At 38.4% G+C, this 20,068-nt stretch overlaps 1 protein-coding gene across 2 annotated transcripts in view; it reads left to right on the forward strand.

Annotated features, from left to right (window-relative positions):
• SEMA3D (semaphorin 3D) overlaps positions 1-20,068 on the forward strand; it is a 132,841-nt gene that overhangs the window by 20,794 nt on the left and 91,979 nt on the right. The window lies entirely within an intron of this gene.

Raw genomic sequence — 20,068 nt, forward strand, 5'->3', positions numbered from 1 at the left:
GCATAGAAACGATGTGGTTTTGCATTGTGACTGTTTATACTTCATATTTTCTAAGTATTACACAGCACAAATTTAGGCACCATTTAAACAACAAATAGATTGCTAGTTAGTGACACTGCTTTTGTTTTTTTATTCTTGTGATTATGAAAAATCACTAGCTGTATTATGAACAACAAACTTTTCAGGCCTCTAACTGATCACTGTTTTGCTGACTTCTTCCTTTTACACTAAAAAGAGAACCATGGTCTTGCATTATAAACAGAAAAAAAATTGCATATCAGATTAGTGTATTGAATGTATTCCCAGAGATATGTCTGAGAATCTATCTTGTACAGTGATAGTTTATAATTAAGCTTCTTGTTCCCTAGAGGGCCTTAGTTTTGGCTTCCAAAGAGTGAAAATGCAACATGGTAGATGTGTTGCTTTTTATTCACTTCAGATGAATGGAACAAATGTCCAGATTTGCCTAAATTACTGCCCACATGTAATCTTTAAAAATCAAAAAAAACCCAGAACAAAACAAAAAACGTAGCAGTTCGTTTATTTGAAGGAATTCTGCCAGTATTTGGAAGCAATATAAATGCATGAACTAATGATTATTTAATTATTTTAAAGCACTAGTATTGTATTTATTGGCCTGTTGTTTATGCTAAATTCAGCTCTTTTCATGATGTTTAGTCTTCCTAATACAAAACATAAACACACAGTTAATATCCTGAGGATTTTTAAAATAGATGTTGCCTTGTCAGATGTCTTTCAGAACTGACTTTGTTGGGACTATTGTGTCAGACTGTCTTTTGTTTGGGTCTTGTTCCTTTAGTCAGTTAACACAGGGTAATCACCTCAGCTATTTCCAGCTCTATTAAACCTATTTTACCAAACACAAAGTGTTCCTCCCTTCCCCTCCTTTTGCAGGTGCTTCTCACAGGGATGCTCTGCACAGTCCAGCCCAGCAGGGCTGAACAGGGCTGTCAGGTGGGTAAATCAAGATCCACAGCTTGGCTGATGGGGTCACTTGTTTTTGGAGACACTTTAGCTCAGTACCTCAGTCACTCATGAGTTCCTGGCCTTGGCTGTGGCTGATGCCACGTCTCTGTCAGAAAGGCAGCTCTGACTTCTGGTCCCCCTCAGAAAGCTCTGCTTTTGTTTTGAGTGTTCTAATTAGTGAAATTAGTGCAAAAGCATTTTACAGGCAGCATCCTGCCTGGAACCATATGTTGGACAACGCTGAGCCAGAAGATACACTCTGGATCGGGGTTAGTCTGACACACAGGAAAGATGAGAAGGGTTGTTGCAGAGTTTCGAAATTTTCTGTCCTCCAACTTGGAGATGAGGCTGGTCCAGATCCCAGTGAATGTACCCATCAGTTCATTACTTGCTTCTAGAATAGGGTCTTCAAGAGTTCAGTTGATTTTTTGGTTGTTCTTTTGCTCTTTGAGTTTTTTTTCCTCTGTTTTTGGGTATACCAGGGAGTCATACCTAGCTACTTAGCTTTCTAAATTCAACATCACTTTAGAATTAGGTGCTTAACCTGAGCACAGAGGTTTTGGGTCTCCCATGACTGAATTTGGTAGTGTCCTTGGACAAGGCAGTCTGCCAGCTGCAGGTATGCCTATTCCAATTCAGATTAGACTGTTTAGATACTGAATAATTTCAGTGTAATCTAAGTGTTCCTCTGGTTTTGAGGGAGACCCATCCCAGTCTCCATGGTGTCCCCATCTTAGTCTTGCACCAGCCCAGCTGGAGAGAGCTGATCACAGATGCCGTGATGGTTTGGGGCCTCTCTTGCAGAAACAGGGGCTGGCCTTGTTTGCTCAAGAGCCATCACCCTTCCTTGGTGCCACCTACCCTTCACCTCCCTGTTCTCAGCCCCAGCCATGCCCCAGGCCAGGGCTCAGCCTTGCAGTGGCTCATGGCAGCTTCCAGAGCAGCCCAGTCCCTGTCCTTGCTGCCTTCCTGCCCTGTCGGGGGTTCTCATGACAGATGACAGCATTGTTTCCTGGCCTGCTTTCTGGGATTTCTGGCCATGCCTCCTGTCCCAGAGTTTGGCACTTGCCCTTGCACAGCGTGCTGAACTCTCCATGACCAGCCTGAGGGGTTTCTCAGCTGTGGTGTCCTGTGGCAGGGCACAAGAATCTGCCTCCAATTAGCTCGGGAGCACAGCTCCAGACACGTGCTTGGTTCAGCAAATGCTGTTTGTTTGCTGGGTGATGATGTTTTTCTAAGCTTATGCTTTATTCATAGCATGAGTGACATTTCTGCAAGATGGGGTGATGTGTCTCTGGGTCTTAGTTCTTTTCTGCTTTTGGAATACACTTCAAACAGCGGTAGCAGTGCACATTAGATAACCCACGTATGAGTAAAATTACAGTGATAACCAGGGGTTTATGAATTAAATTGCATAAATATAGGCACTAGGTTTTGAAAACAATAGGGCTTTACTGTGATGAAAGGAATAATTTCGATGCAAGAATGGAATAGATCTTGTTTTTAAATTTAATTATATGTTACAGTTTTGCAATTTTCATTGTTGGATTACTCATGGGATTAAAATGCACACCTTTTAAAATGAAAGGTAGAAATACAGATTTTTAAACATTTCATTTCAAGGTCATTAGGTACATTATTACCTCAGATCCAAGACAATTTCATATTTACTCTGATCCTCTTTGATCTCTAACAGATAGGAAACAGCCTTCAGTAGTCTCTTTTCATAATGTTTCTTTTTCAATATTCCCATGTTTTGGACTAAATTGCTTCTATTGAAGATCTGCAGTGGCCCGAATTACCATATTTGAGCTCTGAATTTGTTGTAGCTCTCTTCCTGGTTTTTCTTTTGGCCTGTTTTCAGATTAATAATGTGAGGCTAGATAAGCTTCAGGGGAGAAAAAAAAAAAGCAGATCTATTTCATCATGTTAACCCAATAATACTATTAGGCAGCATCAAACAAAAAAGCTGTGTGTTTCTTCAGAGCCCTGAGACGAATACCTTTTCTGAAACCTGGAGATTTATATTCCTGTGGGAATGTAAGTGATATCAAGTGCATCAGATTTTGAATGCAGCTGTAGTTATCATTAACAGAGATAAGTATTTGAAGGAATTTTGGTATTTCAGCCATGATTTATTATCAAGGGTCTCTTGTGTGAAGTATGCCAACCAGAACATAGATGACCATTGATTGCTACTTTTGGCTTCATTAAAAAAACCCCAACAACCCTCTCCCCCCCAAAAAAAAAACCAAACAAACAAAACCAAACAAAAACAAACAAACAAAACAAAAAGAAAAACAAACCCCAAACTTCTTAAATGCATTGTTTTTAATATTTAAGAAATAAGTTCATAGTAACCTGGAAACTTATACTCAGGTGCTGTGAATCACAAGAGTTTCTTGTAGAACAAAGCACAACTATGGATACTGTGTGTGTCTGTATCTGAGTGTGCATGGATTACTTTTCTCTGAATCGTGCATCTTTCATATCTTTAGATTATTATGACTAGGAGAAAATTAAAACCACTTTACAATTCCTTTTACATTGACAGCCAGAATTTTGGATCATATACATGAAAAGAAATACAGAAGTTTGGCCATTTCTGAGATTCTAGAGTTCCCATATTACCAAGAAGTAGAGGTTATAACCTCTGTATTTTAACTTTCCTAATCCAGTAATATGGAATAGAAAATAAGATTTTTATATAGCATCTAAAAGCCTAGAAAATTAATAGTTTGAAGTACTGCCTTCAGCTTTCACAAATTTCATGGAGAAGTGTAGACTCATGCCACTAAAGGAGGTGTTCAATAGCTGTGTGTGATTGACCAAAGCAGTTTCATTCGATTTTCTTTTTCCTCCTTTTTTAAAAGAAAAAATTTATGCTGTGCTTTTGCCAAATACCAGTCTCAGAACTTTGCACCCTACACTCTGACAAGAGGCAGCAGTATAAAAGTGGTGGGAAGAGAGGCTTTAGCAATATATTTTCTCCTTTTACCATTCTCCCAAGACAAAACTTGGAGTCTCTCTGAAGCCATTTGCCAGCATTTACTATTAATCTCCAGCCTATGTCTATATATTAAATTCTTTTTGAATTGTATTCCGTGGTTCATGTAAATAAGTCTGCTGCCCAGCCATTGTTCATGTAAGATGCAATGCAACCAAATTGTATTGTGATTTTCCTACTGCAAAATCTCATCTTCTTTTTAAATTTACTAATATTTTATTTTTCTGAAGGCAGAGTGGATGCAGACAATGTACCTGCCAAAGTCAGAGAGACTGCAGACAGAGGTTCCAGTTTTTAAGTTTCCAGGGCTTTGTGTATACAGAGTCAGGCATTCTAACTTTGAACATGCAGATATCTTATAGCTGATTAATCTTGCAAAGACAAAACTTATATTGGCATGGAAGAAAATATAGAAATTCATTCTGTAAGGCCATGAAAGAATGTCAGTGCATTACAGCAGCTTAACAAGTTGTCATACATCAGCTGAAGCACTGTAATTGTCTGTCTATGCGCTTGAGCTTGCCCAGAGTGAGGTAAACATCCGTATGCTCCAGGGATTACTCATTGAATGAAGCATTATGTTTTACTACTGAGAAATCTCTGCAGTCCTTCCATTATTTTCTATTTAAATGACAAATTTCTTCTGCATAAGAGTAGTTTTATGTGATTTGCTGTGTGTGCATGTTGGATGTTTTTCAATTGCTCATGCAGACTGTAGACAAACACATATGTGTGTGCACACACATTTTCCCTGCTATAATTTGGTATTTCTGGCACTTTCCAATAGTAGGGTCAAAGCAAAACTGTAGCTGCCTCTGGAAAATCTTAAAAGTAGGTGTAATTGAAAAAGGCGGTGTAACTTTTCTGTTCTAAAACCTAATGAAAACTTTTTTTCAGAAAGCGAAATGATTTTCATTGTGTCAATGTTAGTTTTTGATAAAGTCATGAAACTTTTGAATATGTGTATTTTTTGAAACAATTCTGAAACTCACTAGGCAGTAACAGAAATGCCTTTACATTATCGTGATCCACTGCAGATACTAACTTAAAATGAAATTTGACTTTTGACAGATATAGTAAAAATAATGAAATCATTCTGAATTCTAAGTAAATATAACTAATTTGATCCTCCAGAATTACGGTTTATAAAACTGAATTGGAAAGTTTGTTGTTTTTCTAAAATGAAAGGAATTTTTTTGATAGGGCTTACTTTTGTAGTTCTGGGAGATGTAACCCTTTTGGATATTTCCTACCCCTCGTGATTCACTCTGTTGCTAAAGAAGTTGTGTTCTGACAGGCATTTAAATTAATGTCTATGCCCACATGAAGCACAAGTATGGAGTGCATAAAGTACAATTGTTTTAAATATTTATATTTGTCTACTGATGCACTAGAATCTCACAAAATCAAAGGAGGAATCCCTTTCATGAGCTGTAAATTTCAAGTTCTGACCTATTGACTTCATGAGAGGGAAAGTTCTCCAGTGGGAGTAAGATGTTCATCATGTCTTAACATAAAGTCCAGGAGTCAGGGAAATACCTGGCTGGAATAAACAAGCAGCTCATCCAGTCTGCCATTCTGGCACCAAGAGTGGGTAAGACCAGATGTTTAACAGAAGGCATAAATCTTCACAATTTTACTGTTCTGTATTGCAAGATGGTGTTTCTTACATCACTCACACCTTAAAGCATGAAGATTAATAGAGCTTATAACTATTTCCTCGTAGTCAATTTGTAGCATAAATCTTAAAACACATTTCTTAAATTACTCAGTAATTTTGAAAACAGAAGATTTTAAAGATACATTATCAACTGGTGCAAAAGTAAAACCCTTCACCCCGTGCTGCCTTTATTAGAGTAAAAGTTGTGGATATGAGAAAACCGGGCCATTTCAGTAAATTAAAAGTGAATTTTACTGCAGTGTGAGAGAGGCAAAAGGAAAGATGTGACAGATCTCCCCAACTGCTGGGTGCTGGGATGCCTTTTCCATCCTACCTGCCTGCAGGTATTCACCAGTTCATGTGTGGGAGCCCTTCTGCCACCAGTGTTGAGCCACTGATGTCTGTGAAACCTGAAGGGTTTGTCTTTCACTGATCTCAGCTCTGGTTTTACGCCACACATGTATTTGCTAACCTTGGCAAATACTTACTTTGTTGAATTGAACTTACTTTGTTCAAAGCTGGTCCTGGATTCTCACCAAAGATTTAGTTGTGAAATATTATATCTCATCTTGTGCAGCGACCATAGCAAGATATTTTTCTTTGGCAGCAAACACTCATTAGAACTGATGACTACCATCACCTTCTTAACTTTCTCTTGACCAATTTTCACTTAATTCTCCACTCACTCCGTGAGACAGATATGCAAAATAAAATAATGAGATAGCATGTGTAACGCAGTGAATGTTGAAACAGTTGGATGATGATCACAACTAAATCAGAATTTTCTTTTTTTTTTATTAGCAAGTGGGATCTACTTTATGGCTAATATTATGAAGGTGCTGGTGTATGAGGGGAAATTAATACATTATCAAATTGCACTTTAGGTGTTGGAAGTGGTTCATCACACGTTGGGTAGCAGACATATAAACTTGTTTACCCGATGGTGTTGCAGATGCAAGAATTCTGCAAGGGCTCAGAGGGATGCTGGACAAGTACTTGAAAGTGATATCTACTCGAGGGTTGCAAAATAGACAGGCCACAATAGGCTCAGGAAATCTCCTGAGCCGAAAATAGATGGAGAGGAGGGGGAGCACCAAGGGTAGGGAAATATCATATAAAAATGTTCTATACTTATTCTTCGTACTGTTGAAAAGAGACTAATAGACTGGATGAGCATTCTTGTCATTGCAAACATTTTTATATTCTTATAAATATATATGAATGTTGAAGGTGGAGAAAACCCAGAACTGCTTAAATTTAGAAAATCAGTGATATGTTTTGTGATCCATATTGCTAAGGAAAAAAAAATGAGAGACAACTTTAATGCTGAAAGAAGATCAAATGTCATTACTTTCTCAGTTACTGCATAGGTTTGCAGTCTTGCCTTTTTAGCTTTTATATTTCACCTGATATTACTGTGAGGAATTGATACTCATTGCTTTTGAAGTGATTTCTACTGGTAGTTCTCCAAGTACATATAGAAGGCATTTTCTGGTCTAGCTGCATATCTCCTACATCCTGCATGCTTCTTTCTAAACCTGTAGCAGAACTTAAGTTCCATAACTTGCACTGCAGTACCCATATACTATTGCTAAAGAAAAAAAACCAAAAAATTGTAGCACTATGTCTGCTAAAGAGATTGTTCTTTTCCAGAAAGAGGACCCTTATGTGCAACAATTAAAAGAGGCACAGTCAAGTTATACTTCATGAGTCAGTTTAGTGGCTCATGATACTGAAATTCACTGTGCAGATAATGCATTTATTTTAATCTTGTTTTTTTATTTGTCTCATCCTTTGGTGGGGTTGACCTTGCATGCTGGATTCTTATCTTTTTATTGTCTTGTGTTTTTTAATGTTTACACAAGAACTTCTGAGAAACAAGAGTGTGTCTGAGGTGCCTCTAAAGAAGCAGAGATGCCAGGGCTTGAGTGGGTGTTTTGAATTCACTCACTCTGCATGTCCTGACTACCAGAGCTGGGTTATAACTTGTAAAGTCACTAGAAACAGCTGACTTTCTTATCATCCAAAAAATTTAAATTTGCATCTGGCAGAATTTTTGTTGCCAAAACAGTTTAGGAAAAAAGTTACTGTTATTGCTGTTCTTAATATTTTTAGGAATTATGATGATGGTGAAAATGATAACTGTCCTTACTCCCATAATTTCTCTACTTGATATTAAGAAGACCAAAACTCTACTGCAATGTTTTTCTTTGCATATTTTAATGTTTTGACAGATAATGACCAGCTACAGACTTTTATCAGCTGTCTGAAGTTACTGCTTGCTGATCATTAGCTTGACTACAACCCATGAGCTTACAGATACTCTGAAACCATTCAAGAATAAATTCTGTAAGAAGGTATTTTTCCAGAAAGTTCACCTGTAAGAAAAAGTGCTTTTTGCATCCTCCCAGTTTATTAGTGGCGTGAGACAGTATAAATTTAACAATCATTTTCTTGGTACAAATTATTATTCACCTTTGTTCTTTTGAGGTGATATTTTCAGTGGGTTTGGTTTTTTTTTTCTTTTCTTCTTCTTCTTTTTTTTTTTTTTTTTTTTTAATTTTTTTTTTTTGGCATTAATGGCACTTCTGTCACCATTTGGCTTAGTCAATTACAGATCTCCAGAATAACAAAACTCACCGTTTGCATGTGTGTCTCTGTGTTGTTCTTGGGGTCCAGAGAAATGTGACTATTCTGCGTTTCCTAGAAAGGGAGTTGTGAGACCTCAGCCCTCATTGCACATTACACAGGAAGAATCTGTAATTAGCTCTTTCAGTGCCTCAGGAGGAGCACAAAGCAGCTGGAGTGGGACTAAGGGTCTAGACAGCTGAGCTCAGTGGGGATGGAGCATGGTCAGCACTACAGAGAAAATGTTCGATAGCTTGTCAATTCATGACCCTGAGGTCTGAGAGTCTTCCATTCCCTCAGACAAATGCTGATCCCTATTAATATGAATGGTTGAACTTCATTTGACATCAGTCAGTCTGGGGTCTGAGTGCAAGTACATTATTCCCTGTGCCATTAATGCAAGTCACATACCCCAGCAGAGCAGACAAGGGAAACAGAATTTTCAGTAGTCATTGTTATTTTGCTTTGCAGTACTGTGTGGAGGTGGTCAATAGGTTTATTCCTCATGCTTGATTATCTTCAAGATACTTGTTGCACTTTATAAAGTTCATCGGCAAATTTGTGCTTGCTTCTTAAAACTGATATGCAGTGTCATGTAACCCATTTGACTGGGTAGAAAGAAGCATGTCATGTTGAAGATAGTGACACTGATAATTAGCTGTTGGTATCTAATTCCATTTATTTTTTTCACTTCAATTCCTCCTAGAATATCTACTAAATACAGTTAGCATCAGCTTCCCCATCTGAAATAGTAGGGACACATATCCTTTGCAATGACTCAATGATGTTTGTACTAGTTACTGTATATTTTAAGTTGAGTGTATGAAAGGTACTATATAAGTTTTGAAAACTATCTTAGTGTAGTGTCTTACTCTTCTCTAGGCACAGGGATTTTGATTTGTAATTGTGGTTTAAATAGACCATAACTAAAAAACAAGGCTGAAGTTGCTTAATTGATTGTCACATACCTCATTTTAGGGGTGTTTACCATTTAGTTTGCTGAAGGACCCAAAGACTCAGATTCCTTTTGAACAGCCAATATCTAGTTTTTCTGATGATTTATTCATAGCAGTTTGGCTTTTTGCAATTCCTTGTGAGGAACTTGCCCTTCATAGGATCTGTCTTTGTAAGGTTGTTGTATAATGCATGCTCATTTGCTTAGTTATATTTGTAAGCTCCAGCTGTGCCCATCACTTGCTAAATCTGTCATTGAAGGATTTTGTTTTAAATTCTGCCTGGCTTTGTTTTCAGATGTCTCTGAATTCCTTCCTGTGTTGAGTCACAGCTGTGAAAAGAGAAATCTCCCTCTTTAATTCAAGGGGTCAGTGGTTTAAAAGCACTAAAGCCTGGTGGGGAATGGCTTAAGGAAGGTAGTTAATCATGGTGATCCCAAGGCTTCATAAACTTACACAAGGCTCATCTAACAGGAAGAGTCCTGGATATCTTCAAGCCCTGGTTTCTTTGAGGAGTAGCTGTTTTACCAGGGAGTGAAATCCTCTATGGGACAAACACCTGTGGTGGGTCTTTGCCACCTGCTTGTGGCTATGGAAACACAACTTAATCTTCTCTACCACATCTCTTTTTCTAGCTAAGCCAGCGTGGAGCCCAAATCCTTTCTAGTAGGGTTTTTTCCCCCCCCCCCACAACACTGAGAAATATTTAATGTGGTAACTACAATGGCTTCCACTTCTTGGTGCCACTGGGAGATAACAGACTGGCAGGAAGGAGTTGCTGATTGGGATAGAAAAGAGAGGTCAGCCTGGAACACACAGATGTTCTTGTGTGTTGAAGTCATTGGTGTGGTTTGGGTGTCAGAAGTTCATCCAGTGGCATTTCTCACCCAGCTTCTTCAAACTCCAGTGGGGGAATCCTGGAATAAATCCTCTTCTTGTCTCATCAGTGCGAGTAAAAGCCTTGTTACATATACCTTGTTAATAATTTTGACACTCCGTTCTGTGCTTAGTTTTCATGGAATGGGCAAACTAGGACCATGTGGGTGAAGTGTACCTGGAAGCTGTGAGATACTGAATTAAGTTATACAGCTAATGCAGTGCCTGTACCTATGCTATATGTACTCCACTTGATACAGGGGTTTATTATCTTGCTGCAGCTTTTGGACAGTTTCATAGAAGAAAAGTGATTCTGTTTTCAGTCAGATTTTAGTAGTAAAGTAGTTAATTTGTAAGCAGATTGGGTAGACACTGCCCTTATCAGAAGAGTCTTTAGGAAGATAAGATTCCTGGAGAGTAGAAAAAGTCATTGGATGGCAGTCAGGCATCTAAATTTAAGTGGAAGGGTGTTGGATGTTGAGGAAGACTTTCAGTGTGTGATTCAATTCAGTTATTAATTTGTCCATTAACTGCTAAAGGAAGTAGCAGAAAAATTAGGGTTGAAGTAGTAGGAAAATTAGGGTTGAAGGAGACATGAGGAGGTCATATGGTTTTGTTTGTATTTCAAAGGATGGATAGCTTCAGCTTTGGATCAGATTGGTTAGAGTTACGTCCAGTCAAGCTTCAAATGTCTGCGGAGATGGAGAATCCATGACATCTCTGAGCTCCTGTTCCAGTGTTGACAATCCTTGTAGGGAATTGAACCTCAGCACTTCCTCAAGATTGAGATTGCTCATCATCTTAGGGGCCAAATGACTACTGGTGAAAAGGAAATTAGAAGTGGTGTTTTATATCCTACCTTTTTAATACTGGTCTTCTGGTTATGGAAACTAACTGGTTAACCATCTAAAAATCTTTCCTTTTTCTTAGCGAAATACTGGTTCCTCCTTGCACACTGTGTCCTCACTTCGTCCTCACAAGACAAAGGAAAGTTATTGTGGTTTTAAACTAAAGTGGAAATATTTCTGTGTTGAATGGAGGAGGTGATGCCTGAATTCTTCATTTCTTTTTTCAGTATTGCTGTTTCAGCTTCCAGAAACTCTCATGATAGCACCCTTCACAAAGCAGCTTAAAAATAGATGAGCAAAACAACTATTGCACCAAATATAAATTGATTTCTGCTGTGACACAAACAGAAAGTTCTTTGAGGGTCTGGTTAGCAGCATATTGTAACCCTTGAAAATGGTAAAATTGATGCTCAGAGGACACAGGACTGTTAAAGCTTTGATAACCTGCTGTCTGAACTCACACTGGCAGCGTATTATTCCTTACACAGCTCTGTGAAGTTCTTTATAGAAAATGAAACTGTGATTGCTTGTAAATTTCTGCAGTTTGCAGAAGCACTTAAATCATGAATAAAACACTGGAAGAAGTGATACGTGAGTCGTGGATCTCTCTGCAGGAGTTACAAGTCTGTTGTCCCTGTGGAGAAGGTTGCCTGCGTGGCTAGAGTGATGTGGGTACCGGTCCTGACTGCTAGTGTGACCTTATCCAAGGCTTGTCATGCTCTGTGGTAGCATTAAAAGAAATCCAGTTAACTCATAATGACAAGGATAGAGGGTAGAGAATAGAGGCATTAAAGCTTTTAAACTGCTTGGATACTGCAATGATGAGTACCTGAGGGAAACCCATCAAGAGGAATAGGTTTGCATTGAGTCAGTGACTTGTGTAAGCTCACAAGTGGGATTTGTTATAGAGGCTCTGCTGATTCCCTGTTACACATACTCCAAATTAAAATGAAATCAAATGTTTAAAAAGTCAGGAAGAAAGCAAATGTGTTCAGCCTAACAATAAAATAACTGGGTTAATGGGCCAACAGTGATCACTGCACTGTGGTATACACGTTCATTTGTGTATCACTTTACATCTTGGCTGCACAAAATGTTGATCCAAAATTAGTTGGACAATGGATTAAAAAAAACCCCTTCTCCAATAGACTTCAAGCATAAAGTCATGAATTATTAAATCAAATTGTTGGAAGTGTAAATTAAAATCCTTCCGGCATGTCTTTCCCTATAGTGTAGTTTATACATTAAATCCCGCAGACTGTGCTGTACAGAGTTCACTGACAGTGCATCAAATAATGAGATTGATGAAAGGAATTTTCATACGTTGATGAAAGGAATTTTAGGAAAATATGCCATTGGATATACAGCAAACATATTTGATCAAAGCCCAGCTGCCATATGAAGTACACATTTTTTAACCATTGCTAAACTGTATTAGCCTGAATTCTTTTGCAAACTATGATTTGACTTTTAAACATATGACAATAAACTAAATAGTGTTGGCAGTTATGGAAACATCCTATCAGGATTTGTAAAACAGAAATAGTTTTAAAAAGTTTAATTATATTAAGATGCCAACTACAGCATGCAGTTGCCTCTACTTAACATTTGTAACATTCTATTTTTATCTGAGAGTCTCATAGACTTTAGGTACAGCTAGAGAATCTGTGAGTGCCTGCAAGCATTTAAACAAAATTACAAACTATTTAGCAATACATTAATGCTTACATGAGATAATCTACCTACAAATTTTAGCACTATAAAGCATTGGCTGTGAAATGAAATTAACTTTTTAAATATTTATGCAAATATAAATCTTTGTTCCTTTTTTTCTTTCTGCTTTGGGGAGGGTTTGTTTTTGGTTTGTTTTGGTTGAGTTTTTGATTTAGTAGGGTCTGCTGAGTTGTGATTGTGTGCATGATGTGCAGGTTGTGCCTGCACACAGAGTTGGCTGGCTGGTGGTGCCTCAGATGTGTGTATGGCTGAAATGTGTAATATATTGCTGTATAGTGTGCAATTAGTGGAGCCATACAGCACTGGGAGTTGGCTGAGGTCTGGATTGCTTGGATCAAGGACACAAGAGCCCCACCTGCTCGCATCTGTAGATGTATCCATGCAGACACTCGCTGGCTGTACCCTTTCAGAGTAGGCACTGTTATCCACAGAGCAGTAAGTCTGGATTTGATATATCGCAGATTTCACCAGAGTGCTGCACTACATTCCCATCAAGCTGGGTTTTTTACAGATGTATAAAAGTCATGGCAGGGCAAGTTCAAGTAATTCATCTATAGAATGCCCCATTGCCACTAGTTACTGGTAACGCCCAAAAATATCAGCTAGTTCAGACTTCTGGTCCCTGCTAGAGGACTGATGCTTCACTCCTGCAAATGTTGGAAGGTCTCCTATGAAAGGAAATAACAGAGAAGGGTTTTTCCATTGCAGAACACTGGCAAGAATTCCTGGAGGTGAAAAAGAGACTGTAATCCTTCCTTTGTGTTGGCCAATGTAGGTTTATGTTTCTTCCAGCAGGAGAATGGTGGTTGCAGGGTCAGTGGTTTAGGTAGCTTGACAGTGCTGCCTGAGGTTAATTCAGGCTGCAGCAAGACAAATGCAATCTGCTAGAGTTTAAATGGTCAGGCAGGTCTCCCCAAAATGAGCATTTATTTTTTCTGATGGCCATCATGACATTTTTCTGGCTTTCCAGTATTTTCTCAAGAGCAGGCCAAGGCTGTTCCACAGGCAAAGCTTCCTGCAAGTGTTGTCTCCCTGTCTCCTTCGCTCAGAGCTGAGCCAAACCACCCCAAGTACTGCAGGTGGTGACAGACATTTCAGAGGAGAATTCTCTGTCTCTCTTTGAAACCCTTTAGACGTCACAGTACTTGGCAGAAAGTGGTTTCCATCTAGTCTACCTTTTCATTAATGTTTCTAGGAATTTTCATGCTACTGCCTTTTTCTTTTCTTGGATACCAAAGTTACAAAACTCATCTTAGAATCACTTTTCATAGCGTTAGTGTTTTTTTTGGTCTGCTGGGGAAACATGCTGTACTTAAAATAATGTAACACTGAGGTTTGGCTTAGGGTTCCTTTTGATTCTTTTGTGTTGCTAAATCGTGCCTTACACTGCTTTCTTCTTTGGCTTGTGTTTGGGTTTGTTTTGGTGGGGTTTTTTTTGGTTTTTGTTTGTTTTGTTTTTTTTTTTTTTTTCTTCTTTTGATGATCAGACTTATAGGGCATTCTCATGTCCTTCTAAATAAAGAGGCTATGGAAGGCTGTTATTATGGATGTAATACCTGAAGTCATCATTCCTTCCCCAAAAGAAAACAAGAAGAAACAAGAGGAAAAAGAATCCATAAGAGATACATACACATCTAACTTTAGAGTGAAAAGCATGTTGATATTTCTGTGCAAAGATCCCAGCTGCACATCTGACTGGTGGGACTTTTTATTTATGTGCCTACCTTCTCTTGGCAATATCATTATCAGATGGCAAGCTGCTTTCCATCCCATCCTTTTTCTTGAACAATAGATACTGTGTTTGAGAAACAGTCTGTAGAATGTAAAAAGCAGTTAGTATTTTTTCTTTTTTATTTTTTCTTTGGTTTGGTTTGGTTTGTTGTGTTTTTGTTTTTTTTGTTTTGGTTTTGGGTTTTGGTTTTTTGCCTTTTTTTTTTTTTGAGGTGACACAGCGTACAAATAATTAGGGTTAGACAACGGTATTTGTTTTTTCACCAGTCTTGGATTTATGTGTTACATGTCCAAAAGATACAACGCCACAGATAAATTTCTCAGAATCACCATTTGTAATGATCCATAAAGTCTGTGTGCATGGCTGTCTATCTGTAACTTTCTGAAAAGACTACTTCTGTGTCTGTGTGAAATCTCTGGGTGTAATCCTCACTGACACTGACCGGAAAAATATCCTGGTATCTTCTGAGGATGAAGTGCTTATTTCCTATGTGTATAATTTTAGGTGCCCAACAGTAAATTTTATGGTCAGATAAGCTCTTCAGAGCAATGTGACACAGACCATCCTGTAAAGATTCTATCATTTCTGCCAGTGTTTATCTCCAAACAGGCTACATGCCTGTTAGAAGTGCTTCCCCTAGTAGATTCCCTTCAGAAAGATGCTGAAAAGTATGAAAAAGTAAACAAAATATGGGAGTTCCTTCCCTCTTCTTCTCTCATGTTTCTGTTCCTTAGTCACCATTTTTACTAGAGCTTGAGTTCAACTCAACAAAAAATCCAGTGCAATCCTCAAATATATTTTCTCTTTCTATTGGAGAGCTTTATTTATTATCAGATATCTCTCTGCAATAAAAGCAGATTTTTTGCTGACTCTTTGTTCCCTCAGTTGCATCCTCATTGTCTCTCAGACCCTTAATTTTTCTTTGCTCTATTTGCTTCTTCTCAAGTGGGAATCACAGCAGTGATTTTTCTTGCCAAGTTATTGGTGTTGAATGGATAGTATGTAAATCAGTAAAAGTTAAAGCCTTTAAGGTTTTGTGAAACTCATTGTAAGGTGGGTTATGCTTCTTATGAGTCTTTGCTAATTGTTTGGGTATTTAACAATAGTGAAGACTGCTCTATTGCAAAACCTCATCTAAACCAGGTGCACTAAACCCAGTGATTTATGCAAAACAAAATGAAAAAAAAAATCACTTACTGTAAGCTCACATAATGTTTTTTGATTGTACCATTTTCTTTTTATTCATTTATTTCTCCTGGTGTTGGGAAGTGAGGTAATGCTGAACACAATGGGGTTTGTGCAAAAAGCAGTATTTTTTTGAATCCTGAAAGAGAACATTTTCTGGACTAGAAACAGCACAAAACCTACTTAATAAGTAGGAGAACAGTGATGAATAATACTGTTTACCAGTTCTTGGATGGAGTTAGCTTTCACTGAGATTTCACAATGAAGAGAAAAGCATCTTCTGCCAAATAATAAACAGACCATCTATCTAAGGGGTACAAGAACATAGTTTCATTGTGATAAATGTCATCTTTGTTATTGCAGAACTAAGTTAAGAATGCTAAGTAAGTCTAAAGATGTAATTTTATTTTTCGTCTATTTGATTTTCTAAGTAACTAATCTGAGTCATGTATACCTATAGTTTCCCTCTTATTAACAAAGACAAGTTGATATCCAGTTCATGATTACAGTACAGTTTTGAATCACACAGTAGACAACCACCGTAATTTTTGTATGATAATTTCAAGGTGAGACATGTGTGTCTATACTTGTAGTTAAAGTAACGTGCTTTAAATTTGTGTGCATATAGATAAAGTCCAAATAATTTATTAAAGAGATGATAAAGAGATAATGTACCTTTCAATAAATTTGAATCATAGGTGTGGTAATTTTTGTTTCTTTTGGTAGCTGATTAGATTTAAATCTTTTAAAGCAATATGTTTGTTTGACATGCCGCTCATGCTGTTTTGTAGATGTTTGGAAGGGACATCTCTTGCTCTCTCTGGCTCCATAGACCAAAATAAAATAGAAAAGATCTCAAACAAGGATAGATGAGAAGAAAGAAAAACTCTTGTATCAGTGACAGAAAATTACATATTGAAGCTGCATGGCCTAGGCAACTTACTCATTAGATTTATAATGAATTTGCAAGCTTATAGGGACTAGGTTGCTCTAGCTTTTCACTTGTCACAATTTGCAACATTGCTATTAGAATCACCAAAACCGTAACACTTTATTAGAATGTAAAATTCTGAATTTTTAAAGGACCTTGGAAAAGTAGTTCTGAAAACAGGTTTTAAATTATCCTCCAATTTCATAAAGGCTTTTTTAACAGAATTAACTGAGAGCTTCATGAATGCAGTTTAAAAAGTGTGTGTTTTCAGATGGGTCACAGTCGTTTCTGCTCTGGACTTCATGACGCCAGGAGAAGTCAGAAACTACACAGTATTTGTGAATGCAAGATTTTGCATTTAGATAGGTTTGAGCTGAACGATCTGAAAAAGCTGCCATAAGCACAGAGCTCCTCACTGTCTGTGTGTTTGAGAAGGCCGAAGAGCTCTGTTTATTGCCACAAAGGGCCTGGAATAAATTATGTTTAGAAAATTGGCTCCAGGTTTTCTTGTTTCAGACAGTAGCTCTGGAGCAATCTGTTTTATAGGCTTCACTAGATGTGACCCGTTGCGGGGAGGTGACACCTCGTTTCAGGGACGTGACATCACACAAGTGCCAGGCAGCCCAGCCCCTCTCTCTGTCAGGATGGCAGGGCACCAGCAGTTCTACTTTCTTTCTTCTGGCATTTAACCCACAGCCTGTTCCGAATTTATGGGCCCCTCTGGGAGATCCTAGCAGGATGGAGCCAGGCTGCCCAGCCCCTCCTCGGCCTTGTGCCTCCCACCCCTACGTGGGGCAAATAAAAGCTCCTTTATTCCACTGGACATGCCCCTGTTTCAGTGAGGTGTATATATGGCTTCCTTCCCTGGTCGGTCTTGCAGGTGATAATTAACACAGTGCAGTGCTATTTCCTAGCTGATGCCAAGGTGGGAAGGCAGCTTTAGCCTCAGCATTTTTCTTTTCAGACTCTTTTTCCACATTTATTTTGGATCTCTTCATGGTGAGGAAGTTTTAGAATGTGTTGGTCCTTAGCTGAAGTATCAAAGAACTAAACAAACAAGTAACTTTTCCTTCTCTGACCAAATTCTTCTTAGTTTTGAGGGGAAGAAAGAATGGAGGAGTCAAATTTGCTTTTAGGTTTTATGTTTTATTTCTCCTCATGGAACTCTTTGCTTCTGTTCACAGTGTGACTGTGGGTCTTTTCAGCACAGAACACTGACATTGCATGTGTTACAGAGAGGAAGGATATTCCCTGGAGATTAATGGCAAGTTAGTTGGCCTGAAGTTCATTAACCTGAGCTAGACTGTTGGAAGGACTCTGTGTGGAAGCTGGAATTGTATTAGAGGATCATCATAAACTAAAAATACATGTGACAATCTGGCCAGATTGCAGTGAATCTAAAGACAGGACAGGGTTGGCTCGAGCTCACAGACCAGCTGCCTCCAGTGTAAACTAACTGCCTTGTGAAAGCAAATGGTTTTTCACAGACATTATTCAAATAAAAGGGAAAAGGGAAAAAAAAAAAAAAAACAGGTCCCCCCCCCAAAAAAAAAAAAAAGTAAAAAGAGGAAGGTTCCCATTAGCAAAAAAAGCCTAAATGAAAAAGTGAGGTTGTGAGCTATGGGCAAAGCCCCAAGTTTGCTGCTGATTCTCAATCAATTCAACAAATGACAGTGCATTGACACAACTGGTTTTTTAGTCAAATTTTGTCTTGATTCTTTACAGTAATTTGCATCAAGAAAATGAGCCCCAAATCCTTTGTTGAGTTCCCTGTTCGCTGCGGCCCAGACCTTCAGGCCATGACTTCTCAACATACTCACAGTGAGACTGGCTCCCTCTTAATTGCTTCTTTTTGAAGTGTGGTTTGTCACTATCATCCTGCTGAAGATGAACAGGGCTGGTGTCTCATCCTTATATACTCTTCCGCCTCCTCTTCTCCCCTTATTTTCCCCTTCTTCCCCCTAAGTAAATTTCTTAAAGGCAGTTTAACCCTGGGGTAGTCTAATCCGCATCAGTCCTTCATGGTCCACCCTCAAATGGATATGCTGGCACAGAAGAAGTGAGGGTTTTCTCTTAGGATCTCATACTGTAATAAAGGGAAGGGAAAGATGAAACAGGCATTTCATGTTTGTGTGTTTTCTCTCCTTGTAATCTCATTAACATGTACTCACACTTGGCCAAGAGTAGTGCATTCAGACACTGAATGTGAGTGTTGAAGACGGGACTGAGAAGATTAAGAAGCTCAGTGTTCTGCAGTAGGAGCAACACTTCGGGCGTTTTACAAATTGTTTCCTTCTTTTGCCATTGTGCTCTTCTTGCACACTTTGTTCTCATTTACTATTGACAGAAGGTCTGGAGGGTCAGAAAGCCCAAATTTCATCTGAGAGAGATTTCCTCTGTCAGAGAGAACTGTTTCCATCCTTTAATGAAAGGAAGGATGAATTGCCTGCATCAGGAGGTGCAGAATTGGTTCTGGGTGCTGCTGTCGCCCATAGAGTTTCCTGACCCAGTGCTGCAGGAGCTTGAATGCCAGACCAGGGACCACAAGCTGTGCTGCATCTCTCATGGGCTTGTAAGGAACCTCTCCTTTGATGTCTGCAAATGCTGGCTGACGTGGGCACTAGGATTGCTCTTTTAATCAGGCAATTTCAGTACCTTTCAGAAAAGAATTTTCATGGCAAGTCATGAGTCATTAATCTCTTGACAAACCATAACATTTCCTTACTCCTTGGTTTTACAACATTACTCAAACACTGATATTTGTCATTTCACCAGCCATCTCCCTTGACCTCTAGCATCGTGCACTTGTAAGGAGGAAGGATCTGGTCTTACAAATATTTTCATACTCTGATCTCTGTGACTTATTAACCATCAAGTTTTGCCTTCAGAACTCAAGATGCCATTTCAAATAATTTCATGTGCAAAAATGGAGTTATTGGGCAAAAGGGATCCTTAATAGCTGGGTACAAAGGACATCAGGATTCCTGTTGCTGTTTTCTTTTCAACTACTGTGCTAGCTGTGTGACCTTGAGGAAATATGTTTGCTGCAGCTTTATGGTTCTGTTTTTGCATAGGGAAAATAAGGACAGTGATAATTGCTTTCATTTGTAAAACACTTCAAGATTTATGGAATATGAATGACACTTATTAAGTGAAAAGTGCTGCAAAGCTGGCTTAGTTGCACACTGTGCTAACAAAATCTCATATCAGCCTATTGACCCCAGCCTGAAACACTCATTAAAGTTTATAGGACATTTTGGTGGATGAATTGAGGCAGTTATTCTGCTGGAAATATCATACTGAAAGCTCTTTTAAATCCATCATCCACATTGACTTTTTTTTTTTTTCCTGTTAAAACTAAACACAACTGCTTGTTCTACCCAATTTTCTTGGTTTATTTATGAAAGTTTTGATGGATATATACTCATTGTTAACTCTGCTTGTACCCCCATGGCATCTGAGACATTACTGTTCATTCTAGTCATAGCATAAACATACAATAGTTGTTGTACTGAGATAAAAAGAGT

The sequence above is a fragment of the Chamaea fasciata genome, unplaced genomic scaffold (assembly GCF_029207755.1).
Source record: "Chamaea fasciata isolate MVZ Bird 193981 ecotype frontalis unplaced genomic scaffold, bChaFas1.0.hap1 SCAF_5, whole genome shotgun sequence".
Taxonomy (NCBI): domain Eukaryota; kingdom Metazoa; phylum Chordata; class Aves; order Passeriformes; family Sylviidae; genus Chamaea; species Chamaea fasciata.